General features: G+C 35.9%; 1 protein-coding gene across 1 annotated transcript in view; it reads left to right on the top strand.

Annotated features, from left to right (window-relative positions):
- The window catches only part of TRHDE (thyrotropin releasing hormone degrading enzyme), a 389,314-nt gene that overhangs the window by 200,088 nt on the left and 171,110 nt on the right, over window positions 1–18,116 (top strand). The window lies entirely within an intron of this gene.

Raw genomic sequence — 18,116 nt, 5'->3', positions numbered from 1 at the left:
AACTTTTCTAAATATGAATGTTTAGGTTTATTGCAGTATTTTATGACAAAGACAAACTATCCTTTAAACAGAAAATGTAACAGTAATTAATAAGTAATATTCTAAGTGTATAGAACATTTCAATATATAGAAAAATGAGAACTTAATATGTTTTCAATGTGATGAAACACAGAAATAAGCTAAAGTTGTTGATGTATTACTGTTGTAGATGTACTTTAGGAATAAATGAATTAATAAAAGGTGATTAAGTTTATGAAAAGTTGTGAACATTACACCCCACTCTAGGAACATACCTGCATATGTGAACCTGAAGTGGGATTCATTGTCCCTTAAGCAGTGAGCACTCTAGGGGAAAAAAATGTGGAGAGAGGTGTGATTTTTATACATCTTTCAATGTAAACTATTCATTTTCTGTAAGCTTCCATTAATCATCAGTGACTATGTTATTATTAAATAGAACCAAGAATGTATGTTGTTTTGGAACTCAAATTTTGTGAGTATTTGTAAAAGTTGCAGAAGGTCAAATTTTACCTATGAAACAGCATAGGTGATAATATACAGGGGTGGGAAAAAGTTGGTTTGCAGTTGTGAGTAGGTAAAACACAGAGTTTATTGTTGTATTACTATTTACTCTTGTATTATATATTTTTCTATATGAACAACTGCAATCCTACTTTTGTCCATCCCTGTGTATTTATTTTATACTAGAGGCCTGGTGCACCCTCTGGGTGGCCTGCGGGGATTGGGCCAAAACTCACCGCAGTCCAACACAGCCTGCAGCTCCTACCTGCCGCTCCCCCTCATCCCAGCCCCACTGTGCCTGCCACAGGCTTGTGCCCAAATAGTGCCGATCTGGAGAGGCTCGTGCTGCCGTAGCAGTACTCACCAGCCATGAGCCCTGCTTCTGGCGACCTCCCGAGGGGAGTGGCCTGTGGGATTGAGCTGAAACCACTCTCTGACATCCCCTGAGGGGTCCTGGATTGCAAGAGGGCACAGGCCAGGCTGAGGGACCCCACCGATGCACGATCGGGCTGGGGAGGGACCATGGGAGGGCTCCAGGGCATGTCCGGCCCATCTCGCTCAGTCCTCATTGGCCGACCCCAGCAGCAAGCTAACCTACCAGTTGGAGCACCTGCCCCCTGGTGGTCAGTGCATGTCATAGCGACTGGTCAACAGTTGACTGTCTGCCCCCTGGTGGTCAGTGCACATCATAGCGAGCGGTTGAGCAGCCTTAGCATATCATTAGCATATTACACTTTGATTGGTTACTCGGTTGTTCTGCCGTTCATTCTATTTGCATATTACCCTTTTATTATATAAGATCACTCTTTTTGATGTGTAAATTATTTATAATAAGTGATTTTCTAATTATCTGTCATGATTACAAGCATGATTTGAAGAATATGTAAATCAAGGTGAAATATGAAGATGTCTGTAAGTCATGATATAACTTCTCTACCATAAATTCAACCAGGTCTGCTGAGTAAAGCATGTGATCTGACATATCTCATAGAAAAAAAATGGTACAATGGTATATACAATAATGATATGTTTTAATTAGCTTCATGCAGTTTTCTCCATATTTTATAAAGGCAACATGGTTTATTTGTACAAATTATGAGATAATTTTACTGAGCCTTATGTATCTAGGTATGTATGTATATGTGATATAGTTTTAAAAATCTTAATTGAACTGTTGTATCATGGTTTTAAATTAATTTAAAATGCCTCTAAAGAACTTCAAAGAAAAATCACCAATACTATGTAGTATTAATTATTTAAGTATCCTTTCACAAATGTAAAATTGAAACTTAATGTATAAAGATATTGAAACATTTCCAAAAGTATCTTTTGGTTTTAGATGACTTTTGCCAACTTTCTTTAAAATTTAATTTTCATTATGCTGTGGATTATTACTGAGTTATAATTTCATTGTGCTTTAATATTAAAACATGTACTTATTACAGATGACATGTTATGCATATAGGTAAGCTCCCCCCCCCTCCCCTGCCCATACAGCTACCTATGATAAAATCCTTCCTATTAATCATTATGAAAAATACCCCTTGGATTAAAAAGTCATCAGAAGAATTATACATGGCATAAAAACTGACAGCTTTTATTGGTTTCATCATAGCAATATATCTTAAGTTCCTATGTCCTTAGACTGGATTTTTTCTTTGAATAATTTTTTAATATTCCTTCATAATTTTTTAAAAATATTTTTTTATTGATTTAAGAGAGGAAGGGAGAGGGAGAGAGAGATAGAAACATCAATAATGAGAGAGAATCATTGATCGGCTGCCTCCTGCACGCCCCCTATTGGGGATTGAGCCCTCAACCAGGGCATGTGCCCTTGTCCAGAATCGAACCTTCTGTCTGCAGGTCAATGCTCTATCCACTGAGCGAAACCGGCTAGAGCTCCTTCATCATTTTTATCAGTTCAGTTATATATGTAGGCCTTCTGGAGAACATTTTTGTAAGCAGTATTGAAAATGAGCACATCTGACACTTTGTTCTTTTTTTAAAGATATATATTTTTATTGAGTCAGAAAAGAAGGGAGAGGGAGAGAGACAGACATCAATGATGAGTGAGAATCATTGATCAGCTGCCTCCTGCACGCCCCACACTGGCGATTGAGCCAGCAACATGGGCATGTGCCCTGACTGGGAGTTGGACTGTGACCTCCTGTTTCATAGGTTGATGCCCAACCACTTAGCCACCCTGGCTGGGTTCAGACTTTGTTCTTAACAGACTACAGAGCATGCACTGGAAGTATAAAAATCATGGGGTGGTAAAATATAAGATTTTATTTTTTGTAAATCTAAATTTTGTAATTAAGAAATGGCAATTAATGATGACACAAGTCCAGTGACACAGAAGGGTCACCCTATCAAACTAAGAAATGGAAGATTAAACTCCACCACAATTAATTAGGCAATGGGGAGGAGGAACAGGTCTTCTTATGATGCCTGTTTATGTTCAATTATAAAGATTACACACACTTCTGGTCTTTGATTGCTTTTTAGTAGCTGTCTTTATTTAGTTTGTAGAATACCTCAATAGACTCAATTTAAAAAGCCTATAAGCTGAAACTCTTAAATAAATTGCTCCTCCATATATCATTAAAACTTCTTTGCAAAACAAAATTTTAAGAATAAGTTAGCAATATAAATAAAAGAGGATTTTGAGTGACTTTAAGGCTGTGCCAGCACTATTTTTCATATTGGCATCAGCAAAAGAGTGAAAGAAATACTTGGAAGAGCAAGAGTGATGGCCGTGTCAGCAGTGACTAATGCTGTTGTGATATGCACAAAAGCTTTCCTAGGCGGGCATGACTTGTGCTTCTCTAGAGCTAAGCCTAAAACAGGGAAACCAGAAGTCAGGCTCATGTCAGGAGTAGAGAAATACAGGAGGCTGACCTCTTTTGCTTCTAATCTCAAAAACAGTGCTTTTATCATTTTTAGACACCAAGGCTCAAGTACTGAAATCCAATTTAAATTTTCTAGGGAGATTACTATAAAAATCTACTTTCAGTGGAAGAGCGATATAGAAGCCCCGAATTACATGGTATTGTGTAGAAAGCTCTTACACTGATTTAGGCCTGTATACTTGTTTAGGCTGCTTAACTATAAATAAAATCTTAGGTTCTGTGCATGTGTGTGTGTGTGTGTGCTTTTAGAGCCAGTTTCTGATGCAGAAGTAAGCCATTTTTACTTTAGGAACACTACATGGAATAAAAACTATGATGATAGTTTTGTTTCCCAACAAAAAACAAAGTTTACCATTTTATAGACATGGGCCTTTACAAGTAGTGTGATGTAATGTCGGGGGAATGGATTGGAAAGAAGATATTCAAATTCTAGGTAAGGCATTTCTCTGACTCATCATTTGATAAATGGGGCAATCGTACTGGCTTAGCAAGCTCATATAATTTTTGTGAAGATAAAATAACTTCCTAGGTCTTTGAAATGTATGAACCAGTACACGGGTGTGAGTAGGGATGGTGACCTGGAAAATGAATGTTCCATTAGAAAGGTATATTGATTTTATGTATAGATGCCCTAATATTTCCAACCCCAGTAGCCTATTTTGACACTCTAGATTTATAACAATTATATATAGATTACAAAATAATTACTATAATCTTTGTATCTACACTCAGTCTCATTGAATCAATTCTTATCTATACGGGCAATGTAGACTATTCTATAAGAACAGTGGCCTTGTATAATGTTTCATTAATCAAACAGTGTCAAGATCATCAGAAGCAATTCTTCAGCTCAGGGGTAAGGATATATTTCATGGGGCAAGTAGTCCTTTTGCTTGATGTTATTTTATCAAAGTTGGCTGTTAGTGACAACATTATTGGATGGATCAAGTTGCAGTATATTATTGATGGCAGTCATAGTCAATATTACTGTGTTTGCTCAAAAAGAAGAAAAGGAGACTCATGAAACAGTTACTACACTTTAATAATTCTTGGTCATTTTAAATGGAAAACGTGTATGATAAAGTTTTAATACAGGAAAAGGATGGACTAATATGATACTATACAGAACTCCTTACTTACATACCTGGTGCTGATGCAGGCAAACTCATATCCCCTGTGCATATTGCTTAGGTTTTCATTATAATTTGTAGGTGTGTTCTTTGGTTTCCTGAATATAGTATTATAAGGATGTTCTGCTATAATGAGAATGACTAAACATTAGTGTATGTTATTTTATTAAATGAATTGGCATGCTATGGAGCTTCACACAGCAATAACTTTATATACTGATAAAGTCTGCAGACTGGAAATTTTTCCTAAATTTTCATGAGGACACATACGTGGACATAAAGATAACTATTAACTGAGAATCATGCAATTAAACTTGATCATGCTAAATACCAGGAATATCTTAAAGTGCATTGCCCCAAACCTTGATAAATGTTCTCAATTTTCTCTATCATGGGCAAATAGAAAAAACAAATTCAGTATCATTTTAATATGCTCCAACAAAAATTACCTGCAAAATGTAATAGGCATTGCAATAAATTTATCTTTACTTTTAAAATTATTTTATTTTTATTCAAAGAAAGTTGAGAAAATTATTGTGAATTGAAATAGGAACAGTAGTTTCCCCCTATCTGAGGGGGATATGTTCCAAAATCCCCAGTGGATGCCTGAAACAGTGGATACTACCAAACCCTATATAGACTATGTTTTTCTATGTATATATACATACCTGTGATAAAGTTAAATTTATACATGAGACACAGTGAGATATTAATAATACTATTCATAAAATAGAACAATTATAACAATATCTATCTATATATAAAAGGTTAATATGCAAAGTGTCCTCTCGGGAGTTTGACCCAGAGACCTGGAGTTGATCTCTTGCTGTGATGTGTGCTGACCACCAGGGGGAGGCGTGAAATGAAGGAAGGCCCCGCCAGCAGCTGGAAGGCCCCAATCGGCCCTGATTGCCAGCCAGGCCTAGGGACCCTACCCATGCATGAATTTCGTGCACCAGGCTTCTAGTACTGTAATAAAAGTATTTTAATATGGTCTCTATTTCTCCCTTTCTCCTCTCTCTCTTTCTCTCTGTCTCTCTGTCTCTCTCTCTCTCTCTCTCAACTATCTGATAACTGAGTTAGCTACTAAGTTACTGACAGATGGGTGGTGTATACAGTGTGGATACAGTGGACAGGAGAATAATTCATGTGTTGGGTGGGATGGAATGGGACAGCGTGAGATTCCATTATGTTACTTAGAGAAACATGCAATTTAAAACTTATTAATTGCTTATTTCTGGAACTTTCTGTTTAATATTTTCTGACCTTTTTGACTGGGAGTGGTTGACTGCAGGTAACTGAAATCATGGCAAAATGAAACTGCAGATAAGGGGGATACTGTATAGGGCTAATTGAGTTCAATGTTTTTGCTTACAGTTTAAACATAAAGATGCGCTGCTTAATCATTCTAAGTAAAAATGAACACTCTAGTATTCAGAAAAGTGGAGAGAAAAATCTTGGTTTTAGTAAATATTTTACTTGTTAAGCTGTTCTTTTATCAAGTCCACCTTTGATTTAATGTCTACAGGAAAAAAAGTGCTTTCATTTACTTTTCAATTAGTTAATATATGTTTCAATAATAGTTGGTATATTAGTGCTATTGCTTATAATTCATCAATATCAAGATATATTTTCCCAGTTGTTAAATGGGGTCAGAGAAAGACTGTTTGGGAATTAAATATTCATTTTAGAATCTTACCCTATAAATACTAAATACTAAAGAAATTATTTATGTATATACATGATTTTTCATATAGTTGTGTTTTTTTATTATGATCAAAATCCACATATAACATTTTACTCCTAAGGTTTCAGTAAATTAGAAGGTGATCCAGTTGTTTTCAACTGGCCGGTTATATTTTATTCTCAAATGACTGACACATATTGAACATAAAAAATTTAAAGGCTTCTTATGGCCAGTCCCAAGAGTCTGTGGTCTTTTTGATCCTGTTCAGTAGCTTAAAAGTGACATTTACTTTGAAAGACTAGAAGGGAAGTAGAAGGAGTGCCTGCTTGGGTCTCCTGGGGGCTCACAGTTTTCAAAATGGACATCTCTGTGCTTTCCCTCACCCTTCCCTTCTGCCCCCCCCCCCCCCCCCCCCGGCCCAACACAACTTGTTTTTTCTGCTAAAACCATAGACTTTTTTTAAAGAGTAGAAAAATAATTTTTCTCATTTAAGAGTAACTGGGCAGCGGTAGCCTTGTCTTCTTTAATGTTAGTGGTCAGAGTAGTTTTAGGAATTGGTAGAAAACAGATCTTTAGGAAGACAAAGACTACACAGAGGAAGAGAGAGCTGGAATGAGGACAGCAGCTGATGCCATTAGAGGAAGGGGTTTTAGTTCAATAATTTACATAGCTGAAGTCTGAGTAACTATGGGATGAGTTTAATGTGCAAACCCTCAATACATTGAGGATAAGACTGACACTCAACAGTGTACAAATTACAGTTACCCCATAGAATCTTAGTGTTAATAAGCAGGCCATAGACTTGGATTCTAACTGATGGTGACTGAAGAGATATTACGAGTTTCTAGCAAGGAGTAACAGTTAAAATGGGAACTGCACCTGTTACACTAACGTTAAAATACCTCTCACTGATATAATAACAGATTGTGTTTACATTTTCTCTCTTTTGGGGACTAATTCTGCACTTAAAAATATATCTCAGTGACATTCTGGTAGCTCTGTTAAGGCCATCTATTAGAAAGAAGAATGAATAAGGCTGGATAATCATTTGTTAATTGATGAAGTACAATAATTGATTTAGAAGTTTTATAGCACGAATATATTTTGGAGGATAAAAGTACTATTGAAGAATAGATACTGCATTCATAGTTTACTCTTGTAGTTCTTTTATAAGAATGAAGACTTTGGCTTCACAGCTCTTTGGGAAATGGAAGCTCTTGAAGAGCTTAAATGTTATCGAGGTGTGTTATGTCCCAGGAAATGTGAATCTGCTTCACTTGCTGTTTTAAATGGAAGACTAGACTAGCTTTAATTAAATAAGGTTAGAAAGGGAAAAAACCAAACATAATGCATTAGTTTTTATGTATTTCACAGATGTTTCTATATATTCAGGTATGTGTCTGGGAGGTTTCTAAGTCACATTGCCTCATTTTTTTTCTATATGATTTTTAAAAATTTCAAACAAAGCTGCAAATTCAAATTTCATGTATGTTCTTAAAAGATATATATATTTTTAAAACTCAAAGTAATTTAGTTCAGAAAGCTGCGAAGTGTTTTTTGGTTTGTATATTTTAAGCTTAAAGATAAAAGATAAATGAGCATTCCCTTTGGGACAAAGTATTTTTTCCAAAAACTATGTTCAGGTTTGCAAGATGTCAAGGTCTTCCTATATTTCTTTACAAATTTCAAAAGCAACCAATGCATTAACAGGATTAAACACTTTTTAAGAAAAGAAAAAAAAAACCTATTACTGAACTTGGAGCCTAACAATAATGCAAGGGTGTCCTTTTTCCTATCAATCACAAGTAAGAGCATTTTGAAAGCAAAGATATTTAAACTTTTTAAAATTGTCAGATATCACTTGATAAGTTAAAAAAAATTGGTAAAGCCAAAAATTTGTAACAAATCGATGCATATTCTGTTAGACATCATTGGCAATAGCAGATCATACCACTATTTAGTCTCTCTTTTACCACCCCTGGTAAAAGTCTTTATTTTCCTACAGTATGTGAATGGTTTAACATCTAATGTTATTAGCCTTTTCCCAAATATGTTAAAAAGTTTTGCTTTGCAAAACCTCTAACATGAACACACCAAAAGTGAAAGCTGGGGACTCAGTGGGCAACCAGAGAATACTTTATTAATTTTTAAATTATTAATCACCCTTAAACAGGCAGCTATCTGTTTTAAAAGACATTAGAACACAGCTCATTTCTAAGCAAGGAGTGACTGTCTCAGTCCAGAGCACTTTATGGGACTTTTTCCCTCCTTTCATCAAGGTTACTTTAACGCTGTTCAGATGCTGCTAACATAGCTGTCAAAAAAGTAGTTAAGTTCAAGGAATACACATAAAAAATGCAAACGAGCTTCCTGTGAAGAGGAAGCTAGAGAGAGACAGAGTGAGATAGAGAGATAGAGGGGGAGAGAGAGAGAGAGAGAGAGAGAGAGAGAGAGAGAGAGAGAAGATAATGTGAGGTTGATAACAATTTTGCCTCCATTACTCCAGTAACACTTGTAATCATAAAGACTTAAGCAGCATTTACTATGTGCCATTAAACACTTAAATCTATTTATTCTCTGTTTTATTTTCATTGGAAAATACAGACTTTGATACTTTGATATCTGGCAACAAATGTATACTTTTATCAAGATAATGCTATTTGATGAACTGACTGTTTATATAATAAATACATGAGTTAAAGTACAAAATGTGTTATTTAATAAATTTCACTCATCAAGTTAATATTTTTGTTACAGTACTAGCCATTTGAATTATTTATTTCACAAATTAAAATGATATGAAATGAATTAACCACTTGGTAACCGTGTTAATAAGTTCTGAGAGGTGATTAGCTTATCCTTGGAATCCTAGACCTGAATGCTATAAGAAAGTTTCCATTAGCGTTTGAACAGAAATTCAGTCTGTTTAAGATGATTATTCAATATGCATTTAAAAATACTCTGAATTACATTTTATCAATCATTTACATTTATAGTACTTAACTAGCTTATTATTAGCGTGCCAGCAAAATAGAGATTCCTTTTGATGGATGTGAGAAACAAGTGTGTGAATATAAAAATGATTGGTAAATTTCATTTTATTGAAATGTCTTATCAGCTAGTCAAAAATTTAAGCACAGAGATAGAAGAAAAAATTCCAACTGCCAAAGTAGAGATAGGGTTATTGATAAGATGGAGAAACTGTTACCCTTCAGGAGCTTAAAATCTATGAAGAAGTTCCCAAAGTGACGTACAAGAGTGGGAATGAGTTCCTTATGTAACAAAGGACAGGACATAGCTATCTCCCACTAAACCAGCGGTTCTCAACCTGTGGGTCGCCAACCTGTGGGTCTCAACCCCTTTGGGGGTCGAACGACCCTTTCACAGGGGTCACCTAAGACCATCGGAAAACATATATAATTACATATTGTTTTTGTGATTAATCACTATGCTTTAATTATGTTCAATTTGTAACAATGAAAATACATCCTGCATATCAGATATTTACATTACGATTCATAACAGTAGCAAAATTACAGTTATGAAGTAGCAACGAAAATAATTTTATGGTTGGGGGTCACCACAACATGAGGAACTGTGTTAAAGGGTCGCTGCATTAGAAAGGTTGAGAACCACTGCACTAAACAATAGGTTTCCTCAAGCTAGGGATTGTTTATCTCACCATTTGTCAGCGTTTTGCCCAGAACATAGCATCTATAAAGTGTTCAATAATAAAAGTCTGGCCAAAAGTTAAAAAAAAATGAAATGAAGGTCACCAGATCATTTGTGATAAATCAAAAGTTTCTATGTCTATATTAAGAACTCATTTATTGAATTAAAAAGGATATTAAAATTAAAAATATATGAAACTACATTGGATGAATGTTTGAAGAAAAATAGAGGGCAAGGAGTCAAGAAATTCTAAAAAAATAAAGGGAAGTCAAATAATATGAGCATTTTTAAGAAGGCTATATGAACCCCCATGGCATATGGTGATTGCTCACAGAGATTTGGGGGGCTGCTAGGATTTGGAATGAGCTGTGTAATTAGACAACCTGTTCAGAATTATTATTGTGTCTGACATTATTTGAAGTACATTTTTGATTGTTTCTTAAGACCCTGGAATAGCATAATTAATAAAAATCTGAGTGACTAATTGATGGTAACTATGCCAATGAATATCTCTATGCCTTGAAGCATCTTGAGTACGTCTGCAGAAGGTTCAGAATTTGGTTGTGTGAAATGCAGTACATTTTGTGTTTAATCTTAGCATTTTCCCTCAGCTGTGTTACATCTTGGATAATATGAGACATGACACATTTAACTTGGATGTCCCTAACAAAACATAAGGCAGCTAAAGGATGTAGTCATTGAAGAGACTAACAGCTTAGCCCACTCTCTCTGTGTTAGTCATGTTTGAGAGTATGGCAGTTCATAAAAACCTGTGCAGGGAGTTCTTTTGGGTTACAAGAGGCTTAAAAAAATCACCCAAGATTCTCTTATAGAAATATAATTGCTTTTTAGTTTGTGCATTGAATAAGTCATCTTAGAACATTTGTGGCTTGGCAGTGGGTGAAATGTGCCGATAGTAAAAGAAATAACTTACAGAACACATTTCAGTTACTTATTGTAAACGGGTGTGAAATCACAGAGTAATATTATATCCCTAGGGATCTGCCTGGTTTATGGTGTTGATGTACCACTTTCTGTAAAAGGTTATGTAAATAAATACAGAGGTACTGACTTCATTGTAGTCATTAATGGTGACTATTTCAAAAAATATCCCTCAATGTGTACTGTATATATGTGCATTTACACAGTTTGACTTTAATATAAATGGACTGCATTAATAAGCTTTACATGAAAATGATTAATGTCTTGCACATGTGCATTTTAAACATGAGATTTTGATATGTTAATTTTTAAAGTACATTATTTTATGGAAACAACATTTATTTTCACTAGCTCTTTAAGTTTATTTAATTTATCAGCATGATTTTGCTTTCTGTGAAATGCTAACAATTCAACTAAATAATGACAATATTCCATAGGTATAACCAGCTGATTTCCAACTGAACAAAGATTAAAATATCTTTGGACATTTAAAAAATTTACAAAAGTAGGATGACAATAGAAAATTACAGAGTACAATTCTTTTGACATTTTAGGAGACTTGAAATCCAAATAATTCCTAATTTATAAGTATGACATTATGTAATGTGTTTACAAAAGATGATCGTTGCAAAGTTACTGAGATGTAATAACTCATAAAAAGACAACTGATGAATCTGTTCCCCAAGTGTGTTTGTATTTATTTGAATTCTTGATTGTATTCCTCTGCTTAAACCTTTGTCATGATTTGAATTAGACATGAAGAATATCAGTAAAAAGCCAAATCATGCAATGGTGGGCAGCCTGTATCCCTTGTTCTAGCCTCGTGTAAGCAAGGGCTTCAGATTAGTAATGATTCATGTGGCATTCTGTTTAACCTATGGCACTTTAAATGTCTTTATCTTGTGGTAGTATAGATTCCCAGAGAGGTAAAACATAAATTACATATATCTTCTTTCTTCTCTTTGGATCAATTGAGGTTGAATCAGCATGGTCATAGACACTGAAAGCATTTTTTTTAACCTATGCCTTTACCTCTGCTGTCTACTTCCCTAGTACTTTGTTTATGCTGCTAATACTTCAGCTGTCAAATTGTATTATCTCCCCTATCATAATGGGAGTTACTTGAGGCAGGAATTGTGTCCCAATTGTGTTTGATTCACAGCCTCTAACACACACACACACACACACACACACACACACACACACACGTAGCCTGGTGCACGAAATTCGTGCACATTAAAAGGGAATTAATTGCCCTAACCAGTTTGGCTCAGTGGATAGAGCATCAGCCTGCAGACTCAAGGGTCCTGGGTTCGATTCCGGTCAAGGGCATGTACCTGGGTTGCAGGAACATCCCCAGTAGGAGATGTGCAGGAGGCAGCTGATCGATGTTTCTCTCTCATCTATGTTTCTAACTCTCTATCCCTCTCCCTTCCTCTCTGTAAAAAATCAATAAAATATATTTTTTTAAAAGGTTGTTAATTAGCAGAGATATTTTAATATTGCTATTTACCCTTTATCTATAATAGAAGTGTGAGAGCTGAAAGGAAATTAGTAAAATGCATATGAAAATAATATATAAATTTATTAATAAACAAACAGTGACAAAAGGATATAACAACAACAAAGGCATGATATAAAAATGACAAACACATGATATGAAAACAACAAAAACATGATATAAAAACAACAGTGATACAAACAATGACTGATAAAGTGATTAAACTTATTCTAATATCTCCCTGTACACATTAAGAGTGAAAACACTTTCAGAGTGCTTGACTAATTTCCCTTGTGATGCAGTACTTAGAACTTTAACTGTAACATACATGCTCTTCAAACTCGAGAGAAAGCAACATATAACTGACCATGTGCAAAAACGGGTTCAGGTAGGAACATGCCTACTCTCTCTAGAGTTTGTCCTTGTCATTTATTAATAGTCATCACAAATGCTGGCATCACGGGAAACTGTCATCAAATCAATTTAAATGGGAGGCCAGTGTCAGATGGGGACAAATTAATTCTAGGAATCAGAACAGCCTCTCCCTCTGCAGATCCTGTTAATACTTCAGCTTTGATAATGTTAGGTCGTAATCTTTTGATAATAAATCTGGTACCATTACAAATAACCCATTTACTATTGAGATTTCTGAATAGCATGATGATTGCACCCACTTTCAATTTTAATTTATGACACAGCATTCCCGAAGGAGTAATACTATTCAGAAATTCGATGGGGAAATTTTCCTTTGTTTCTTTGTTATGGGGTGGGGCCACAACATTAGTAACAAAGAAACAGAATTAAAACTTTATTGTGGGGAGCTGCTACAGTGTTTTGGACAGGTTCAAGCCTTGGACTGAGGAGAGGGCACAGTCCTCTCATGGCCACGTTCAAGTCCCAGCTTGGAGGGCAGGGCCCTCCCAGCACAATTATAGCCAACAGCTGTAGTTGTAAGCTTGAACCTATGGTCCGAACACGTGGCCCCATGTGCCTGAGTGATGTGGGCTTGATAGAGTTCAGGTGCATGTAGTTGAGTAGGATTGAAACCCAGAAGAATGTTTGTAAACATCTTGGTCACGCCCTTACTTTGCCTCCTAGCATCTGCTATAAACTAAAGGCATGGCTGTGGGCGTGGTCGCTGTCTCTCAGAGAAGCAGCGTCCCATTGAGACCCGGCTTTCATTCTCTTGTCTGTCTTTTCTAAGCCTTTCAGCCGCCCCACTCAGGTTCACACTTTAGAAAGATCTGCCTCCAGGCTCCCGGGGCAGGTTCCTGCCTCAAACTCCACCCTTACAGGAAATAGCTTCGGGGAAGCAGCTTGGGGGCGGGCACAGCCATTGCCAAGACAACCCCTGTAGGAGTGACTTCCTTTGGTTAGTCGCGGCTGTTAGTCCGTATGTGAGGAACACCACCCATCATTTTTATATAAGTAGGTATATGAAGCAGTCAATAAACAAGTATGGAAGTAGATTACATTGTTTGAATATCTTTTATCAGACATTCTTACTGATTTGACTTTAAAGATTAGAAAGTGCCTTTATCTTCATTCAAGAATATATTGTGATATTTAAAACTGGAATAAGACATTGCTTTACATAAACAAGTGAAAATATTTAAAAATGAAATATTTATATCTATTTGGATATATATGTGTGTGTATCTACATATCTACATCTATATCTATGTCTTTATCTATATCTATATATCTATATCTATATTTATCTATCTATGTGTTTGTATATGATTGTCTATATCTATATTTAACTCATACATTTTGGAATTCTAAAGTAAATATCCTGTTTGATCACCATTGGTCATCCCCCAATTGACTAAATTTTTGAGAAATAATTGGTGCAATATTTTGTGATCACAAAGATAAGGCCCATATTGTGTGCCATTTGTGCATAATTACGCAGTATTGTCCTACTTTTGTTTCCAGTTGCTTCTCATTCTGGCTCACTTTTCACTATTCATAGTTATCTCTCTGAATGTAGGTCTGATGATGTCACTTCTTAATTCTAGCTTCCTCACTTGTCATAGAGGATCCTTGAGGATTTCATTCTTGTCTATCTGTCTCTGCTAATCATTAATCATTTACCTCATTATATCACCTTCTGCCATACAAACTTCTAATCTCCCTAACAGATCAAGCTGTTTCAGACCTCCATGAGTTTTTCCAGATATTCCTTTCTGTCCAAAATGCCTCTTTGTGCAGTATGCCTCCAGAAAACTCACATCATCCTTAAAGATTCAACTCAAACGATCAGGAGGTTTTCCTGCTTTGTCCTAGACAGAACAAATCACAGTCTTCTGTGTAGTCACACTGTATCTTGAACCTACTTCCATTTGTAAGTATAGCAGGTGGTGTTTTAACCCTTTGCGGTCGTATGTCTGCTCTCAGCCACCACAGCAAGGAACCGTACGAATCTTAACTCTATTCATTCATGTATCACTTCATAATTTCTCTGAAAGCTCTTAAGTGTTTAAGCGACCTTGTCACGAACCAAAACATTGCCCCGACAAATCGGAGATATCGAAACTCAATGTAAACAAACGCGGTCGTTCCACACTCGCCATGCACAACACCGTGATGAGTCAGTCGCCTTTTGAGAGTGAAGAAATCGACAAGCTTCGGAGATACTTCGCAGAATTTCAAATAAAGCTTTACAAATTATGTTTAACTGTAATTAGTCATTCTCTCTTGTTAAGATATTTCAAAATAATACTCCAAAATGGCAAAAAGAAAGTTACCGAAAGAAGTGTACTGCGAATCTGAAAGTAACGATGAAGAGTTTTATTTTGGCACCTTGAATACTGACTCTGACGTAGAAAGTGATAACGTTTGTAGTGATTCTACTAGTAGTGACGTAGTTCCAAAAAAGAATTAATAAATCTTGTTTATCCTTCATAATCTTGCATGTTATGTATCACTGCTCTTTCAATGGAAATTCATTCCGACCAGTTCGACACCCATGTCCAAATTTAATACGACCGCAAAGGGTTAATACTTGTTTTTATCTTTGTCTCTTCTGTTACCACTATGAAATCATTGAAAGTCAGATTTATGTCTTTGCGTCTCTTCATTCCCAGAACCAGGTACACCATCTTGGATATAGCAGGTGTTCAATAAATATTTGTGGAGCAAATTCTCTTATGTAATCTTCACAACCACATATGTTTACAAATGAGGGTGCTAAGGTCTAAAATGAGTGAGTAACCTGTTCAATGTCATAGTGAGTGACAGATATTTTTCTTCCAACTTAGGGCTCTTTGCAGCAGTGTGACTGTTTCTTCTCCTGGGAATACCAAAAGAGCCATTTACCTTCAGATCCATTCTCCTAAAAAATGTGAATTTGCGACAGTATGGATGGACCTGGAGAGTATTATGTTAAGTGGAATAAGACTGTCAGAGAAAGACAAATACTGCAGATTTCACTTATATGTGGAATCTAATTAACAAAATAAACAAAAATATTTGCCCTGAGACTTTCTTTTCTCTTTTAATGCCTATGAGCATTTCTCCACTGCTTGAATTGGCTCAGGCTTGGCATTCATCTTCCTTGCCTGGTTTGATGTATATGAGTTTCTTTGATCTCAATTCAGATTATTCTGATTTTTTTCTTTCTTTTCTGGTGACAAAGTGTCTGCCTGGTATTTCTCTGCTGAGATTAGTCAGCTTTCTAATAGGAACTTGCTGACAGCCCTACCTCTCAATAGTGCTTCCTGTTTTCCCACTCTTCACCTTGACTATTCACTTTTAACCATTCAGACCCTGATGGTCAGGCAGCCATTTTCAGACATCAAGGAATGTAATTTCTCAGGCGAATCTAATGCCATGATAAGAATTCTTAATAACTTCCTTTACATATATTACTAAATGCTAATATATGAAATGCTAAAATTATAAGAAATAATAAAAAAGAGTGAATTTTGAGACTTCACTTATATTTTAATACAAACTAAAATTTGTTGTCAAAAGTTGGTTAGCACTTGGTTCCTTATCATAGACCCAGGCTTTTGCATGTAAAGCATATTGCTTTTGGTTGTTCATTGTCACATTCCTTGCAATGTCTAAAGCTGATCTTTTTCACTGGCCCACCAAACCAAACTTTTTTTCATTTCTCTGTCAATAGCCAGCTCCTTTTAAAAAAAATTCCATCAAGCCCAGAAGCCATGTGGTTACCTCTTAGTACTTCCCCTCCATCATCCACTAAGGTGACCAAGGCATCAAAGCATCAATGGCAGTTGCTTTTTCATTCAAAATATACAGATCCAACAGTCCTTCAGCAACAGCTTGTTTTAATTCATCTGCACCAAATCCCCACGTAGTGCAAGTGCCACTTTCTATCTCCCATTCCAACATACAAGTCACCCTGTATACCGCAGATAACTTAGTTTCCCCAAGACACTACTTTTACTAGGTCATTATGTCTGCTGCTGCCTGTTTATTAAGAACAAACTCTGCAACCTGAGAACTGAGGATTCAAAAAGAGTAGCTTTTTTTTCATGTTTCCTCTGTCTGGATTTGCCCTTTTTATTTAGCTGCTTCTCCCCTTCATCTGAGTCACCCTTCATCCTTCAACAACCCACTTTAATGTCACTTAGTCTATGAAGCCTTTTCTGAACTAATTAATCATTTCGCCCTCTGTGTTTTATAGCATCCATCATATCATAATACAGTTAGCTTTTTATCTGTCATTCTCTTGTGCTTTCTCTTTCACTTTTAAGGTTAGGGACTAGGCTTTCGTCATATATTTATCCCCTAAACACAGTACAATCTCTGCCATAAAGTATGAATTTAAGACAAATTGGTTGAGTGAATGTATGAATGAATAAATTAATAAAATGATAGTGGCTATTTTTCCATGTGTTATTCTTAACTCTGTGCATTTGCTTAAACTTTACTTTTCTGAAAAGCTTGCATTATTATCCAAAAATTAAATTTAATATATATTTTTTAAAATATATTTTTATTGATTTTTTACAGAGAGGAAGGGAGAGAGATAGAGAGTCAGAAACATCGATGAGAGAGAAACATCGATCAGCTGCCTCCTGCACATCTCCTACCGGGGATGTGCCCGCAACCCAGGTACATGCCCTTGACCAGGATCGAACCTGGGACCTTTCAGTCTGCAGGCCGACGCTCTATCCACTGAGCCAAACCGGTTCAGGCAGATTTAATATATTTTTGAAGAATAGTTCAATATGACATGATATGCTCAACATTATTAGAACTGTTTAAATGTAGGCATGTATTTAATAATTCTAAGGAGTCTATATTAGAGTGGTAGGATTTATTGTTACTAATATTAAATTTGTAAATAGATGCTCCATTGTATCTTATTGTGCTACTTTTTGAAAGTAGAATAGTGCACAGTGTCCTTAAAATATGAAGTAGAATGAAAACTAACTGTTGAATGTGCACCCTAAGTATATTATTCCCTACACACACACACACACACACACATCAGAACAAAAGCTACCTTTCCATTACACTTTCCATAAATAATTTTATTATTTTTATATATCTGTTATCCTATCTAATAAAAGACAAAAAGGGTAATTAACCGTACCTCCCCTATGCTTCCCATTGGCTAATCAGGGCGATATGCAAATTAACTGCCAACAAAGATGGAGGCCGGCAGCCATGCAGTTGAAGCGAGCAGGAGGTTTGCTTGCTCCAGTGATGGAGTAAGCCAAGGTTCCCGGCCTGCCGCGGCCCGGCTCTGAGCCCAAAAGCAACAATGTTCC

Source organism: Myotis yumanensis, unplaced genomic scaffold (genome assembly GCF_028538775.1).
Source record: "Myotis yumanensis isolate MYYU_CA2020_CCGP unplaced genomic scaffold, mMyoYum1.0.hap1 SCAF_3, whole genome shotgun sequence".
NCBI classification, from domain to species: domain Eukaryota; kingdom Metazoa; phylum Chordata; class Mammalia; order Chiroptera; family Vespertilionidae; genus Myotis; species Myotis yumanensis.
This window is presented reverse-complemented; position numbering and strand designations above follow the sequence as displayed.